The sequence below is a fragment of the Lepidochelys kempii genome, chromosome 11 (genome assembly GCF_965140265.1).
Source record: "Lepidochelys kempii isolate rLepKem1 chromosome 11, rLepKem1.hap2, whole genome shotgun sequence".
In the NCBI taxonomy this organism is placed as follows: domain Eukaryota; kingdom Metazoa; phylum Chordata; order Testudines; family Cheloniidae; genus Lepidochelys; species Lepidochelys kempii.
The window spans coordinates 78,027,636-78,044,596 of record NC_133266.1 but is presented as its reverse complement, the minus strand read 5'-3'; positions in this window follow the sequence as shown (position 1 = coordinate 78,044,596).

Sequence of the window (16,961 nt, the reverse complement as noted above, 5' to 3'; positions counted from 1 at the left end):
ACCCCAGCAGCGCCAGGCAGGCGAGACCCACTGACCGCTTTGCTGGCGGTGCATGGCCTGTGGCCATATTGGAGGGCCCCTGGAAAGCCCCACCTTTAGTTAGTTAGTTAATTAGTTAGTACCCATTATGTCTCTGGCGCTAATGGCAGCTCCTCCGCTGCCGTCTGTTTCTGGCACGTCTTTCAAGCGTTCCCCAGCTGTGCCCCAGGCTTTTCAGCTCGGCTTCCACAGCCCTTCACCATGTTGTTTTAGGGTGGCCTCGTTTTCGCTTGCCTTCAGGTGTCCATCTGATTGCTGCTCTGGTGATGGAATCAATTTCCATCCGAAGCACATGACTGATCCATCTCCAACGTCTCCTGGCAAGGATGGTGCTCAGATCCTCTTGGTTTTACTGTGTGAATAGGTCTTGGTTTGAGATTGTTCCGGGCCAAAAGATACAGAGGATTTTCCTGAGACAGGTTGTATGAAATGAAGACAGTTTGGACATGTCAGACTCTCTCATTCCCCAGCATTCTGCACTGTAAAGTAGTGTTGAAACTACACAGTTCTGATAAATCTTGAGTTTGGTTTTGGTGTCGTATTTTCATGATTTCCAGACTGTATTTAAGCTCCTGAAGGTGTTCCTGGCTTTATTGATTCTGTTCCGGATGTCCTGGCTTGTTCCACCGTCCTGGCTTATGGTGCTGCCCAAGTATGTGAATGTTCCTACATTGGTGAGAACATAATCCTCTATCCATACTGGTGAAGGTGAGGCAATATTAAAGGTCATGAGATCTGTCTTATTGCTGTTGATTTTCAGTCCGATTTGCTGGCTGAATGTGTTGAGTCGAGTTGTTTTTTCTTGTATATGGTGTTGGGTATATCATAGAAGAGCGAGATCATCTGTGAAGTCCAGGTCCTCAAGGGATGAGAAGAGTGTCCATTTCATGCCTCTTGGCATGTCTTCTGTTGTACGCCGCACCACCCAGTCGATGGCAATGCTGAAGAGGATGGCAGACATGATGCACCCCTGACGTGCTCCTATTTTGACTTCAAAACTGAGCTCACTGTGATCAATACTGCATGTAAAGTTGGAATAGAAGCTTTTAATGATGTTGATTATATGGAGAGGAATTTCATATACCCGCAGAATGCACCATAGGCTGGTCCTGTGACTCCTATCAGAAGCCTTCTCAAAGTCTACGACGTTTATGTAGAGTGGCCATTGCCATTGTAAGCATTGTTCTATTGTGTTTTGTACAGAGAAGATCTGGTCCATGGATCGATGCCCTTTCCGAAAACCGGCTTGCTCTTTTCTGAGAACACTATCAGCTGCCTCCGATATACGCTGGACATTGATCTTACACAATACCTTGTTTGGCACTGATAGAAGTGTGATATCACACCAGTTATTAGAATCTCAGAGAGTTCCTTTCTTTGGTATCTTCACTAGAACCCCACTGGTCAACTCATCTGGCACTTTTTCCCTTTCCCAGACTGATGTAAATAGAGGGGCCAGGATAGATGCTGCTAACTCAGGATTTACCTTGAACTATTCTGCATTCAAATTGTCCTTGCCAGGAGCTTTCCCCTTTTTTAAGGATTTGATGGCTTGGATGAATTCGTCCTTTGCTGGGGTATCTGTAACCCACACATTTTACCTGGGGTTTATAACTCCAGCCCAGTTGCTGGTGTCGTCCCCAAGGCTTCCACCTCGTTGCGGGAATGGAAATGTGTTGCAGAGCAGCAGTACTTGACCCGGGGCACCCCGGGAGCCCAGTGATGCACATTCCTAGCCATACATGTGCTCACACGATTGCACTGCTTCCCACGGGCACTTGGGCCAGTTGTGCACACGACGGAAAAGCCTGCCCAAGCCTTCTCCAGAAGTCACTCCCCAGGTACTTGTCAGGCTTCCCCCTTCTCTCTGGTGGAAGTTATCAGAAAATCCTATCCCTTCTGTTCCAAGCTGCTGCGCTTCTTGGGGACAGTGAGCGTGAGAGCCCCGAGCCTGGAGGAGGGTGTGACTAGCACACAAATGCCTCCACAGACAAAGGGCCTGATTCTTCTCTCACTTGCACTGCTGCAAACTGGGACTAACTCCACTGAAGCCAAGGTGACCAGTTAGCTCTGAGCCACTGGCTCCTTCTTGGGCCACCCATTTGTACGGCATGCGTTGCGGGGCAGAGAGTTCTGATGTGTTGATTCAGCACCTGGCACAAAGAGCCTCAGTCTTCACTGGGTTCTTTAGGTGCTATTATAATGCAAATAATCAATGTAGATGTAGCCACCGCTACACTCTATCTGCATCACTGAGATTTGTGAGTCTACTGCTCCCTCTGGGCTAATGAGATCTCAGCCTTTAGCTCAAACCCGAAAGCGCCCAGAGTACCTCTTTTAATGATGCTCTTGGACAGGTTGTGAGCCGGGACTGAACCCAGGACACAGGGATCTGGAAGCATGCTGCTCTGCTGCCTGAGCTAAAGAACATAAGAACGGCCAGACTGGGTCAGACCAAAGGTCCATCAAGCCCAGTATCCCGTCCTCTGACAGTGGCCAGTGCCAGGTGCCCCAAAGGGAATGAACAGATAGGTTATCATCCAGTGATCCATGCCCTGTCACCCAATCCCAGCTTCTGGCAAACAGAGGTTAGGGACACCATCCCTGCCCATCCTAGGCCATTGATGGGCCTAGCCTCCATGAATCTACCTAGCTCCCTTTTGAACCCCGTTATAGTATTGGCCTTCACAATACCCTCTGGCAAGGAGTTCCAGAGGTTGACAGTGTGTTGTGTGAAAAAATACTTTCTTGTGTTTGTTTTAAACCTGTGGCCTGTTACTTTCATTGGGTGGCCCCCTGTTCTTGTGTTGTGTATAAAGGACCAGCTCTGGCACCTTGAGCCTGGCAGCAGACTCCTAAACCGTTATATAAAGTCTCGCTGCTCGAGGATGGCAAAGCACATTGACATCACGAGAGCCGGTTGCAATCCCACAGAAAGATGGGGTCACCCATAGATACACGCATGCCCCCTCCACAGACCAATAGCAGACTCCTTTGGAAAACTGCTCCAGCAGCAGGGAAGCCTGTCATGGCAACCACTGAAAGAAGAGGCCTGTGGCCTGAAGATAACTCTGACATTGTCCTAGGTTACACAAATCACTTGTGCCAGGCACCCGGAGATGCACTTGCAGTCCTGCTGTACCCTGGGGAAACTTTTGCCCACAGAGGCCCCTTTCTGTCTGTCTACCTTGTAAAGCAAACGGATGAGGGGCTCCTGCCAGCCGGAGCGTGGCAGCACTGTGAGAATCCATCACAGCATCACCAGTCAGCGAGGCCTCAAAGACTCGGGAGGAGGGAGACTCAAAGACTCGGGACTTTTGGGGGAGGTTTAGATTGGATATTAGGAAAAACTTTTTCACTAAGAGGGTGGTGAAACACTGGAATGCGTTACCTAGGGAGGTGGTAGAATCTCCTTCCTTAGAGGTTTTTAAGGTCAGGCTTGACAAAGCCCTGGCTGGGATGATTTAACTGGGAATTGGTCCTGCTTTGAGCAGGGGGTTGGACTAGATGACCTTCTGGGGTCCCTTCCAACCCTGATATTCTATGATTCTATGATTCTATGACTGTGGCGAGCCATGGCTAGAACGCCGTGCTGAAAGCGTTCGTCACTTTCACGCTGGCCTCTCCAAATCCGGAGTGGGAGCATGCATGAGAGGGGAGTGCTGTGCGGAGAGCTGGGAGGCCTGGTGAATCCTCATCCCTGGACGCTAGGGCAAGGTAGGGGTCTACCTTAGCTAGCTGGGTACACAAAGCTAACAGCGGGGCGCTTTTCCAGCCTGGAGGGACTTCGGTTTCTTTGCTCTTTCTGGTTGTTTCAATCCGGAGAGCTGCCCTGCTCTCCAAGCAGTGCTTGGCTGGGGATCAGGATGGCCTGTCCTTGCAGGAATCCAGCCATTGCTGTTAACGCTGCATAACCCTTCCACGGGTAGGTGGTACAGAACGGTAGGTTAGATTTTCTCCTGGCTCATGGGGGCACCATGGAAATGCAGGACGCCGTCTGCAGGCCAGAGGCTGCAAAGGGGAGTGGGGAAGGAGGAGTTAGTAGGAAGTTGCGGGGCAGGGGGAAGGTGCACATCCCGTTCGGGGATCCCGCTCACGAAGACTGTGAGAGCAGCCGATGGAAAAGTCCCGACCACGTGCGGTTAAATTACTCAAGCCTTGCCTCATGAGCGTCCAAATGCCATTGCCAGACCACTGCGTTGGCGGAGCTGGAATGTCGTCCTCTCGCAGGGAGAACTGCCTGGCGAGAGGAGACGCCATGGAGCAGAAGGAGGTGGTGTTCGGTTTTGAGAAAACCTCAGTCGTGGTTTGTGTTTTAAGCAAATGGCCAAACCGCCCCTGGTTCAGGGTTTGGCTTTTGGGGCCACGTGGGTAAGCAGAGGTAGTGGGAGACAGAGGAGAGAAAGCACCGTGTATCATGCAGGATCACAGCTAAGAGGAGCAGAGCCATAATTGCCAAGAAAGGAAAAAGCACATCTGGAACGGCATTAGCCTCACTTTTTCGTGTTGTCATTCGTTTACCAAAATGTGCTAGGTCATAAGAATGGCCAGACTGGCTCAGACCAAAGGTCCATCTGGCCCAGTGTCCTGTCTGCCAACAGTGGCCAGTGCCAGGTGCCCCAGAGGGAAGGAACAGAACAGGGCATCATCACGTCCTCCATCCCCTGTCGCCCATTCCTAGCTTCTGGCAAACAGAGGCTTAGGGACATGGGTTCTGCCAGCAGGACTGTGAATTAATGAGGTCCTACTGTAATCATCCCGTGACTGATTTAACATGCAGCTCCCTGTTAGGCCTGACTTGGGGGTGCTGCTTCTTGCTGCTTTGTCCACTGCTGATCTCTGCATGGGGGCGCAATTTGCCCCTCTTTCCAGCTTAGCCTTAGTCAGTCGGCTGCCAAGGTCGGCGTGCCCCACATATACACTCAAGTCAGGGGTCTTGAAAGTGTTTTGTAGTGACATGCCCCAGCTAAGGAATTTACTGCCGGCTGCCATTAGAGATGCATAGCTTGCCCAGTGCTGGCTGGCCCAATCCAGCGCCCCCTGCAGCTAATGGAAAGATGCCCATTGACTTCACGGGGAATCGGATCAGACTTGGTGCGCTTCCTATTCCTAGGAACTGGTCTCTGCACTTTGGGTCCTCTTCCAGGGACCTAAGACAGGAGGGTGAAGGATGCAATATAACAACAGATTCTTCGTGGATCTCCCTCCCTTTAGGGAGCGCTGGCTGTGCCAGAGGCCCACAGCGAAGCAAACTCCATTTCATTAGGCGTTACCGGATTTGTTAAGGCATTCATCCGTCCCGGGGTGGCTTTACTCACCCCCAGGCCTGTGTTTGCGGGAACGGAACGCGGGGTATCTCCTGCTAGACAGGATTCAACAGAAATCAGATCTGCCAAGTGTTGTCAATTTTGGCTGGAAAACTGAGGCCCCGTTTTCCAAGGCTTCTGCAGAAGTCACAAGACTTTGCACAGAAACAGGCCAAATATTTTAAGCAACTTTTTTTAAAAAGTTGAATAGTTTATCTCCAGTCTGTGTGGAAGTGAAAGGAGCCAGGGCAGCATCCTAACTCAGGGCTCTTTGCTCCCCTCTGCCCTGGCCAACCCTGCTTCTCAGTCGTGTCAAACATGAGCTGCTTGTCTTCATTTTCCAGGTTCCTGCCTCCCAGCGGCCTGTGACCTCAGTCCCAGCTGTTATATTTTCATACAAGCAGCTTCGTGCTTTCCCCGTGCTGCCCCTCACACTTGGGAGGTGTTCCCCGTATAGTCACAAATACAGCTGTGCAGTTTTCCACTTCACAACGCTTGGAAAAACCCCCATTCATTTCAGGGGAACTCAAAACTGAACCTTTGGAAATTTCCGGTGAATCAAACAATTCGTTCTGGGCCCAGTGAAACACTTTGTTTGACCTAAAATATATGAAACAAAATTAAAGGTGTGAAAGTAGAATGAATTATATTGAAATTATAATTCATTAAAGAAATGCTACTTGAAGGGTTTGTTGAAATACAGTTGTCAGGAAGAGAAACATTAAGGAGTGTGAGACAATGGATCCTCAAACTAATTAACTTAGAGCTCCTACTGAGCTAGGAGATTGGTAAACGTTAGTATGCAAATAAGATATGTATGTATATTTGTCAGTTTCTGCTTTCTTTTGTCTCTTATGTTAAATTGGCTTTGGCTTAGCTGTATAAATAAGTTATCTCGAGCCTCAGAGAGGGGCTCACATCTGGGTGCATTAGCAAAGCGCTTTGCTAATAAACAGAGTGGTCTGACAGATTATGTGAGTCCTGAATCTGACTTTGACAAAGGAAATGTTGAACTGAAAAGTCAAAACGTTTCGTTTGGGAAATGTGGAAACTGTTTTGACTTTCCAGTGTGTGTTTTACTATGAACAATTTGGCGAAACCTGATGTTTTGGCTGAAAAAGGCCACCCAGCTCCCACCACAAAGTCACCTCACAGCCCCCTGGCCCCCCTTTGCTGCAGTGCTTGCGAGGAGCTCAATGAGGACGGGAGCACTGCCCCTAAGGCTGACCAGTGTGGTCTCATTGGTTCTTTTTATCGCGTCTCTTGTCTTGTACTTAGAACATTGGGTCTGCAGGGCAGGGCCCATCTCTATGTTCTCTGTTTGTACAGCGCCTGGCACCCTGGGGCCGTGGTCCAGGACTAGGGCTCCCAGGCTCTACCTCAAAACACACATCAATAAAATAAAATACCAATCCAGCTCTACCAGGACTCCAGCTGGCTTCGATGGCGGTTTTATGGCGTGGGAATTGAGGGGGAGGCTGTGGGATTTGGTGTCACAGGATGAAGTTCGGCCCTGTGCAGAGCCAGAATGAGGCCTATGCCCTGTTTTGATGGCTTCCCCACGGAGAATAGGTACATATGTTGTGAGCCAAAGCCGAGCAATCTCTCTCTCATCACCCCACCACATCCCTCCTGCTCCTGCCTTTCTGGGCGGGACCTCCTCCAGGGGGCCGGAGACTGCAGAACGCTCATTCTCCCGGGCCAGGGCCGCGTGCAGCCAGGCACTGAAGGATGCGCTTAGCACTAATCACGTTCCTCCGTTCCGTTGACTCACTGGGTCTGAAGCACCCACTCAAGTGCTTGGCTGAATCAGGGCCTAAGAGGACAGCATCCATCCTCGTCCCAAGCCCAGCGCTCTAGTGGAGCAGTGACATGCACGTTGTTCATTAAAGTCGCTTCGGCTCGGCCGAAGCCCAAACGTTGCTCCAGGTTAGCCACGCAGCCGCGCAGGCTGGATGAGCAGCGCTGCAGAGCCTGCCGGTGCGTGTGAGGGAGATGGGAAGGGGAACGCCTGATGAGGGTGCTTACGACAGTCCCGTGCTACACAGTATTGAACAAACCTCTTCCTAGCACCTGCGCAACAGGCTTCTCCAACCAAGGGCCTTTGGAATCTGTCCTTCAGACATTCAGAAGCCGTGCGGGTTTTCTTCCAAAGAAGCACCGGCCGGCTTTTGTAATAGGCACACGTGTAACATAGAGGAGGTTTGAATCCCAAATGCCGTACACCTGTGCACCCATTTCCTTGTTTGCTGAAGCTACAGCAATGGCACAGAGCATTTTGTTACCCCCCTGCCACCCCGTCACATTGTTCTGTGGTTACAATGCCAGGACTCTCACGGCACAGAGCTCGCTCTCGCTCTCGCTCTCGTTTGGCCTGGGCTGGGCTTGCTCAGTAACCCCTTGGTGCCATTTCCAGTACCCATGCAGTAACTCTAACCATCAGCTCAGTGGTTTTGGAGCATAACGGAGCCCCCGCTGCAGCCTCCAGTCTGTCCTGACAATATGGACTAGCAGCGCAATCTGGTCACTCTCCACTTCTCTTCTACACTGCACCCTGGAGATCCTGGGCCAGCCCCTCAGTGGATGTATGTTGCTGTAGCTCCAGTGAGTTACGCTGATTTACGCCAGCTGAGGAAATAAGAACATAGGAGCGACCAGACTGGGTCAGACCAATGGTCCATCCAGCCCAGGATCCGGTCTTCTGACAGTGGCCACTGCCAGGTGCCCCAGAGGGAAGGAACAGAACAGGTCATCATCAAGTGATCCATCCCCTGTCACCCATTCCCAGCTTCTGGCAGAAAGAGGTTTAGGGACACCCAGAGTACGGGGTCACGTCCCTGCCCATCCTGGCTAATAGCCATTGATGGACCTATCCTCCATGAACTTATCTAGTTCTTTTTGGAACCCAGTTATACTACTGGCCTTCACAACCTCCTCCGGCAACGAGCTCCACAGGTTGACTGTGCGGTGTGTGAAGAAATACTGCCTTTTGTTTGTTTGAAACCTGCTGCCTATTCATTTCGTTGGGCGACCCCTAGTGCTTGTGTTACGTGACGGGGTAACTAACACTCTCCTAGTCACTTCCTCCACACTGCAGTCATGAGTTTATAGACCTTGATCAGATCCCCCCTGAGTCGTCTCTTCCAACCTGAACAGTCCCAGTCTTGTTACTCTCTCCTCGTCTGGAAGCTGTTCCATGCAGTTGCATATGTAACACAAAGCCCCTAATCTCAGGACAGTCCCAAAAATATCAGGATGTCGGATCACCTAGTTTTATTGCCCAGTCACCCAGTTTTGTGAGATCCCTTTGTAGCTCTTCGCAGTCTGCTTGGGACTTAACTGTCTTGCGTGGCAGTGTACCAGCTGCAAATTTTGCCACTCACTGTTTACCCCTTTTTCCAGATCATTTAGGAATATGTTAAATAGGACTGGTCCCAGTACAGACCCCCTGGGGGACCCCACTATTTACCTCTCTCCATTTTGAAAACTGACCATTTATTCCTACCCTTTGTTTCCCGTCTCTTAAACAGTTACTGATCCATGACAGGACCTTTCCTCTTATCCCGTGACAGCTCACTTTGCTTCAGGAAGCCATATTGGTCCCAGGATATTGTCTCTCTCACCAACAGAAGTTGGTCCAATAACAGCTATTACCTCCCCCACCTTGTCTCTACTTTGCTTAAGGACCATTGGTGAGGGACCCTGTCAGAGGCTTTCTGAAAGTCCAAGTACACTCTATCCACTGGATCCCCCTTGCCCACATGTTTGCTGCAGCCCTGTTTTCCTTCATACCCACACTGCACATAGAATAAGCCATAGGCACATAGTGTGCTGGCAGCCTGAAGGACATGCCCAGGTTAGCATCATGCTTCTGTCTCTGGATGCCCTTGTGCCTGGACTCAGCAGGGCTCCCTGAGTCACTCGCTTTGTGCCAGAAGGACCCTCACGACGCTCTGGGAAGCTCAGCACGGCCAGGGCGGGCTGGAGCTGTGTGCTTCCTGGGCAGGCATTGGAAGTGTACAGTCTGGTGTACGCAGTGTGTGTTTCCTGCCGCCTCCTCCCTTGGCTGCTGGAGACGCTCTTAAGGCTGCTGCCTGTCCAGTTAAGCTTTTCCATCTGTGCGCTGGTTTGAGGGAAAGAGAAGTCAAGATCCCGGCCATAAATGGAAACATTTGGAAGGGGCAGGCAGAGCTGCCAAGTTCCTGGGACGTTGACTGAACAGCGCAATTAAAACAAGCTATGGCCCCCTCGGTGGAAGTGCTGCTGCTCCTCCCTGCCAGGCACACGTGCTAGCAAGTGATTTTAGGACGCTCCGTCCTGCACTTGGAGAACGTGTCATTCAGCCTCAGGGGGAGGCTGGCAGCTCATCAGCCTCCAGGGAGCCTCACCCTCCAACCCGTGCCAAAGCGGCCCGGCTGTAGTACGGGCCTCAAACCTGGCCGGCTTTAAAATGGTTCAAATCTGGGAGAGTGAGGGAGGAGGGACGCGTCAGGGAGTATAAACAGTGCTTCCCATCTCCGAGACTCGGCCTGAGCCAAAGGGGGGGAGGCAGAGGGCACTCCCATTTCTTCCTTTTTTCTCACTGACCTCCCTCATCCCCCCCCCTCCAAAAACGCTTCTCTGTGACATCTCAGAGCAGAGGCTTAACGCTTCCCTGCAGGCTCTGGAGTGGGGGAAGGTAGGTGGCCGGCAGCCCCAGCCCTGTGCTGGGCACCAGCCCCTCTCATTCACACAAGGCAGACAAGCATGACTTATGCCTTGAATGGGTATTTTTAGTAATAACCCAGTTCCAGACGCAACGCAGCACCCAGCACGAAAGCGAACCCTTGGGCCACTGGAGGAAGGCAATGTCTAGCGATAGGGTCATGTTTGCAAATGCTGCAAGTAGCAGTGGGTGTGAGCCAGCCCTGGGTATACCCACGACCTGCAGGGAAGCTAGGGTCCAGGTCCAGGGCTGACCTCGGGCTTCGGCCCAGCTCTGCGAGGAACCACTGCGCTGAGGAGGAAGAGGAATAGGCAGTGGAGACACTCAGCTGCAGATCAGCATACCATTCCTCACAGACCTGGGATCAGACCTCTGAGTAGGGTTGCTAACTTTCTAATCACAAAAATCGAACACCCTTGCCCCGCCCCTTCCAGAGGCCACACCCCTGCCCCACCCCTTCCCTGAGGCCCTGCCCCCCTGCTCACTACATTCCCCCTCCCCTGGTGGCTCACTCTCCCCCACCCTCACTCACTTTCACTGGGCTGGGGCAGGGAGTTGGAGGGCAGGAGGGGGTGAGGGTTCCGGCTGGGAGTGCAGGCTCTGGAGTGGGGCTGAGCGGCTTGGGGTGCAGGAGGGGGCTCCAAGCTGGGGGGTGGGGCCGAGGGATTCAGCATGTGGGAGGGGGCTGCAGGTTGGGGCAGGGGGTTGGGGTGTGGGAGGGGTTGAGGGCTCTGGGCTGGGAGTGCAGGCTCTGGGGTGGGGCCGGGGATGAGGGGATTGGGGTGCAGGAGGGAGCTCTGAGTTTGGGGGGGGCTCAGGGCTGGGGCAGGGGGTTGGGGCTTGGGGTTGGGGCATGGGTTTACCGCGGGCAGCTCCCAGTCAGTGGCACAGCAGGGCTTAGACAGGTTTCCTGCCTGTCCTGGCACCCAGCCAGCAGGTCCAGTTCCTAAGCAGGAGTGGGGGGGGGGTCAGGAAGCTTTGTACGTTGCTCTCGCCCGCAGGTACGACCCCCCCCAGAGCCACTGGCCGTGGTTCTTGGCCAGTGGGAGTGCAGAGCTGGTGCTTGGGGCAGGGACAGTGTGCGGAGCCCTGTGCCTTGCCCCCCCGCCTAGGAGCCGGACCTGCTGGCGGCTTCCGGGGAGCGGTGCGATGCCAGGACAGGTAGGGACTAGCCCGCCTTAGCCCCGCCGTGCCGCTGATGGGACTTGTAACGGCCCGGTCAGCAGTACTGCCAGGGTCCCTTTATGACCGGGTATTGCGGTCGAAAACCGGACACCTGGCAACCCTACCTCTGAGTTATTTTAAAAAAAGTTATTCCTACAGCATCGGAAGTGTCTGTGAGACAGTTTCTCATTGAATAATCTTATACAGGTGGCAGTAAATGTCCATTTTAAAAAACATAATAAAGCAAAATTATTGTCAAGTGGCCTAATGGAAATTTCTGCTTCCCGGAAAAGATCTGCACTGTAGCAGATCTATTCGCACTAATGCAGCACAAATGTTTCCATAGTGTTCCAATGGCGAATAATTGTTTGCTAAAAATCAGCTGAAAAAACAGTGTTTTCATGTCAATTGTGGGCGCTGGTTTCCAGTTTCACAGCTCTGTAAAGAGCACCAGCCTTTCATTTTGTTTGGCTGCCATGAGCCAAGGAGAATAGGAAGCTGAGATAAAGTTCTTACAGACAAGACACAACTGGCCAGGTTCCTGCTAATCCACCCAGAAAATACCGAGTAACATTTACAAAGTTCCTGTGTGACTGAGGGGCCAGAGCACCATTTACACCAGGGCACGGCTACACTGGGTTTTAAAGCCTGCTCCAGCGAGTCTCAGAGCCTGGGTGGACGGACGGGATCGCACTACTGCGCTAAGAACAGCTGTGTAAAGCTGGGGCTCTGAAGCCCACCCCCTCCCTAGGCTCCTGCCCGAGCAGCAGTGTCTACACGGCTCTTGTTAGTGCTGTTTTAGAGTCGGCCGACCCGGGCTCTGAGACTTGCTGCCGCGGGTTTTTAAACCCAGTGTAGACATACCCTGTGGCATTGAGAAGCTGGAGTCCTGTTAAAAGTCAGTGGGGACACAAGCCGCTGAGGACCACAGCCACCAAGGGATCCAGCCCCTCCAGATGCAGACAGGCATGTGGCAGGATTGTCAGCACACCCAAGCAGGGCAGGGGCCTGGCACCATTGACATCTCCTGTGTCAATGCCACCAACTGGCATCTCAGAGCCTCTGGAATGACTCCTTCCATCCAACATGGCCTTTTCTCAGCTTTCTCTTTTCACCAAACATCACTGGAAAATGCTCCTTTGGGGGTGACTTGAAATAATCCGGGTTGAATTGTTCAGTTCAGCTCCCCGTCTGAAAAATCAGCTCGACAGGTACACAGTAGGTCATGGATCGTGGCGTGCACTCGGTGAAAGTGCCCTCCACGGGGTTTTGAGCCATAAACCATGTAACAGAGGCAACAGTTGGCTTGAAGTGCCTAATGCCTGCTATGTCTTAGAGGGGCCTCTCCCTCTGTCCCCATACAGGTGGGGGTAGAGGTTTCTCATGCTGTGGTCCTGCCCTCCTCTTTCCAAGACGTAGCAAACTTTCCTGCCTGAGCCCCCGGGCAATTGACCAGGTGCAAGTGTTTATCAGCCAGCTCCTCCCTGCCAGACTACCCACCCCGCAGCCAGCCAAGAGGCAGCGTGGTCTCTCCGGAGTGTATACAGAGGACATCCTGCTGAAGTGCCTTCAGCACATTCTTCTTCCCGCCGCTCACGACATCCGCGTGTTACCCAGTGGCGGCCTCTGTCTTTGCTGGGACAAGGCATCAATTTTGTAGCAAGAATAAGTACGGAATCGGCTGTTAAGTGGCAAGCCAGCCTGAAAGCGAATCAGAGGAACAACGAAACTGGGGGATGCTGTTGGTTCAGCTCCGGTACAGGCAATGGATCCTTTGCTGAGCATGCTGCTGGGAACAGCTCTGGCTCGCACACGAAGGGCATCCAGCCACCGAATCCTGCCGTGGATGAAGCGGAGAAACCCTGCGCCCTGCTGTAGTGTCATTGAGTCCAGGGAGCTCCACCCACGTTGGCTGCGGAGGCCTGCAGAGCCCATGGCTGCTGTCCCTCCCCTGCCCCACAGACACCGGGGCCAGTCCCAGCACCTGGCCAAGGGTCGGCTGCCATGGCCCGACGTGTGCCGCTGTGCTCTGTCCTGCCCTCCCTGCCCAGGCCAACCTCTGGGCTCTATGGCTGCAGGCCCCTGCGGTCTCAGGGGGACCCCAAACAGTTTGTGGCCAGGGGGAGGGTTGTGCTGCTCCGGCTGACGTGACGGCACTCGGGCTGCAGCATGTTCCTTGCCACAAGCCCGCTGTGGGTGAACCCAGGGGACACGAGCAAGTCCTGAGTGCACCGGAATCAGGTACTTTCTGGAGTGCCGAGGAGACACATTGTCCCCAAAGCCCAGGGGACGCTGGGCGGGGCTGGACGGGCCATGGGAGGTATGCAGTAGGGTACTGGCTGGCAAGGCGCAGTCTGAGCCTGTCTGCAGCGTGCGTGGCTTTGGGGAGGGCTCTGAGCCCTGTTTTTCAGGAGTACCAAAGTCACTGGGCCAAATCGTTAGCTTGTCAAGTCACTGGAGCCAGTGTGACTGCCTGCGGGGGGGGGGGGGGGCCCGGCCCGCTGTTTGTCTAATAAAAGTGGAATCTCACGTGGGATGTGGAGCGTTGACAGAGGAGGAAGATTCTGTTGAATGGGGACGGCGTGTCCCGTCCCAGCTGCTGTGTCAGTAACGAGATGCACCCCACACCAGTCGCGCACATTGGTTGGTTTGGAGCATCAGTTTTGTACAGTAGATAATAATTAGAGTAGGACCTATAACAAACAAGTTGTTTCAGGCTCCTGCCTTCCTGAACAGTCCACTCGCTGCAGGCGGCGCCTCCTTGTGGCTGCTCTGGAGATCAGCTCTGGTGCTCTCTTCTGCCGCTTACTCAAGCTGTGACCCTCTCTCTCTTCACGGCTCGGCCCCCCAGCCAGGTCACTACAGTCCTCCCCTTTTGGAGTTATGTCTCCCCAGACCAGCTGTGAAGCTGGCATCTCCCCAGTGACTGGCAGAGGAGCCCAGGCCTGCCATCCACACTGGGGTCCAGCCCAGGGCCTCTGTAACGAGCAACCGTGGTCTGCACAGTTCCACCCTTTGCTGCTGTTTCCAGGGGCCTCTTTCTACCTAGCCCACTCAGTCTTCCTTTCCCCACAGCTCTGCAGGCGGTGACTCTTCTGCCAGGGCTAGACCCCCCAGGGCTTATTCCCCTTCTTGGGTTCTCCCCCCGCCTCCTCTCTGCTCCCAGAGAGTGACCACAGCCCGCCTGCCTGCAGCCCCCTTCCGCTGCAAACTTCCTGGATTTATAATCCAGCCCACTCCTGCCCCGCTGGGCTTTTTGTTCCGTGAGGCCTGGCTCTCCTTCCAGGTGCCGCCGGGTGTCCTCAGTGGCCCTGAAGGCCCACATTCAACCCTTCAGGGCCTGTGTGGGGCACACACCCCATCACAGCTCTCTGTGAAATCTGAGGCTGGGTTTTGCTCTCACACTGCTGATATTGAGGCTAGTTCTGAGCATGGAGCAGGGTCTGTAAAACTGGGGATAATGCTACTTGCCTCCCTCTCAGGGGTGTGTGCGGATAAATACATGAAAGCCTGAAAAGCCCTTTGAAAGCTGTGGATGAAATGCTCTAGATAAGAGCTGGGCGTTATCAGACTTAACCTGTTGCATCTGTTCTCATCCCCTCCCTCCCCCCCCATTAACCCTCCTTTAACACACCCTCTTCAGAGGAGCTGTAAGGAATTCCAGCTGGGACTCCACTGGGGTGACCCAGCCGTAGGCGCCAGCGGCTGCATCCGGCTCTTCCCTGGGAGGCTCTCAGAGCAAGGGAACTGCAGCCCCTCGTTATGTCCAACACTCCCCCTGACCGTCTGAGGTCAGAAAAGCCGCTCCAAGGGCATGAGGTACTTAAGGAAAACACCACATACGTGTCTACTCCATTTGCATGTTAGATACACGTCTAAAGGGTTCATTTAACAGCTGGGGAGACAGATCAGAAATCCTGGGGAGTTCTGGGCCCAGCCTCTCCGCTGGGGATGAAAGCAGGAACGTTTTAAGTGGAAGAGCAACAACTTAATGGGTGTGGACTCCTTCGCACACAGAGGAGAAGGACTTGGCTGGCTTGCGGAAGACAGACAGCATTGAGTTACTGTGTGTTTCGGAAAGTCTGAGCGGCTGGGTTATGTAGTCGCGACCAGCAGTCTTGACTCTTGCTTAGCCCAGGCTTCCGCTTATCTAGACTTTACAAGAAGTTCCCTCCACAGGAACATGCCATTTAACGCCGGCCTCAGTCACCCCGCAGAGGGCACAGGGAAAGGGGAGCTGGGCTAGAGCAGAGAGCTGTGATCTCCACAGAGCAGGTGTTGTACTTCCCTCCCGGGGGCTGACAGACGGAGCGCTGAGCCTTCCTGCCTGGCCAGCCCGATGGGGCCACTGCCGCAAGCTCTGAGACCCTCCCCTCCTGTGAGCAGCAGCTTCCCCAGAAGAGGTCTCTGGGGGTGGCTTGCCAAGGGCCATTTGCTGACCGCTGTGTGTTATCTCCTGACCACAAGGAAACCGGCCGTTTCCTTCCCATCCAGAGAGAGGGTTCTCGTCTTCATTCGGTCACAGTTTGCTGATGTGACAGGTTCGGTCACAGAGAGCCCCTTGGGACTGTCACCTGATGTGCTGAGATTACCTCTGAGCCCGTTTTCCCTGCCAGCTTGGGCCTCCAGAACCTGCCTTGTCGAGCCAGACACGCCAGCCTGCTGCAACCCAGACCCAGGGTCTGAACCACGCCCCCAAAGCTGCAGGCTTTAATTAAAACAGCTTAGCAAGTGCTCCCATCTCCAGCACCCAGACACATGTCTCCTAACTCACTGCGGTGCCCGGGCCAATCCAACCCCTTATCCGATCCATCCCTTTGTGCTGCTCCTGGGGCTGGATAAATCTGCATATCGGAGTGGTACCTCTCTAGGGACTCGCTGCTGGGCTGGGCAAAGAGCCAGGCAGGGCCTGCCCAGGGGCAATCGGACAGAGCTGAATTTCTTGGATGGATGCAGGTTTTTGGCGACTGTTAGGAACTCGTGTTCTAACCTGCCCCCTGTCTCTTGTGGCATCCCCAGAAAAGTGACCAGCCCCTATTCTGGTTTTCAGTTTAGAGAGGGTCCTTTTTTCTGGGCACTCTAAGCCCCATACTGAAACCATCTGACTGAAGCATGCCCTGCTGACCTGCACGTACCCCAGACACCACTTTCGACAGCTTGCGGGGGGTGGCGTTTTTCAAAGCAGTCTGCACCTGAATCCCTGTTTAAGCTCCAGGACCATTGAACAGCACAGACAGGCCCTGGGGTCCCACACTCCTTCTTGCTGAAAGTACCGTTTTGGCTTGTTCAACATACATTTTTCACAGTGCTGAGTCACGTTACAAAGGGGGTTTCTCCTCCACCTACCCAACCCTCCTTTGCAGCCATCTCTCTGTGCCAAGCTGGCCCAGGCCTGTTTGCTCGCAGTCGGTGGGGAGAGTGTCTACCATGCAAACACATCCCACCGAAGGTGGCCCAAGCTCTGGTGCTCTGTTCTGTTCATTATTTCCAGGTCAGAGAGACGTAGTCATTTGCCAGCAAAGTGAAACCCAGTCTCCTCTCTAGCAACCGTGGGAGAGCCCGAGGCATGGGCCCGGTGCAAGGCCCGAGGCCTGAACCGAAGTCAGCCAACGGCACGCTCTGAGCAACAGTCAGGTGCCCGCCTGCAAGCCAGCATGGCTAAAACACACTGAATACGCAACTTGGGCTGCCAACTTTCTAATTCCAGAAAACCGAACACCCTTGCCCCGCCCCCTGCCCCGCCCCTT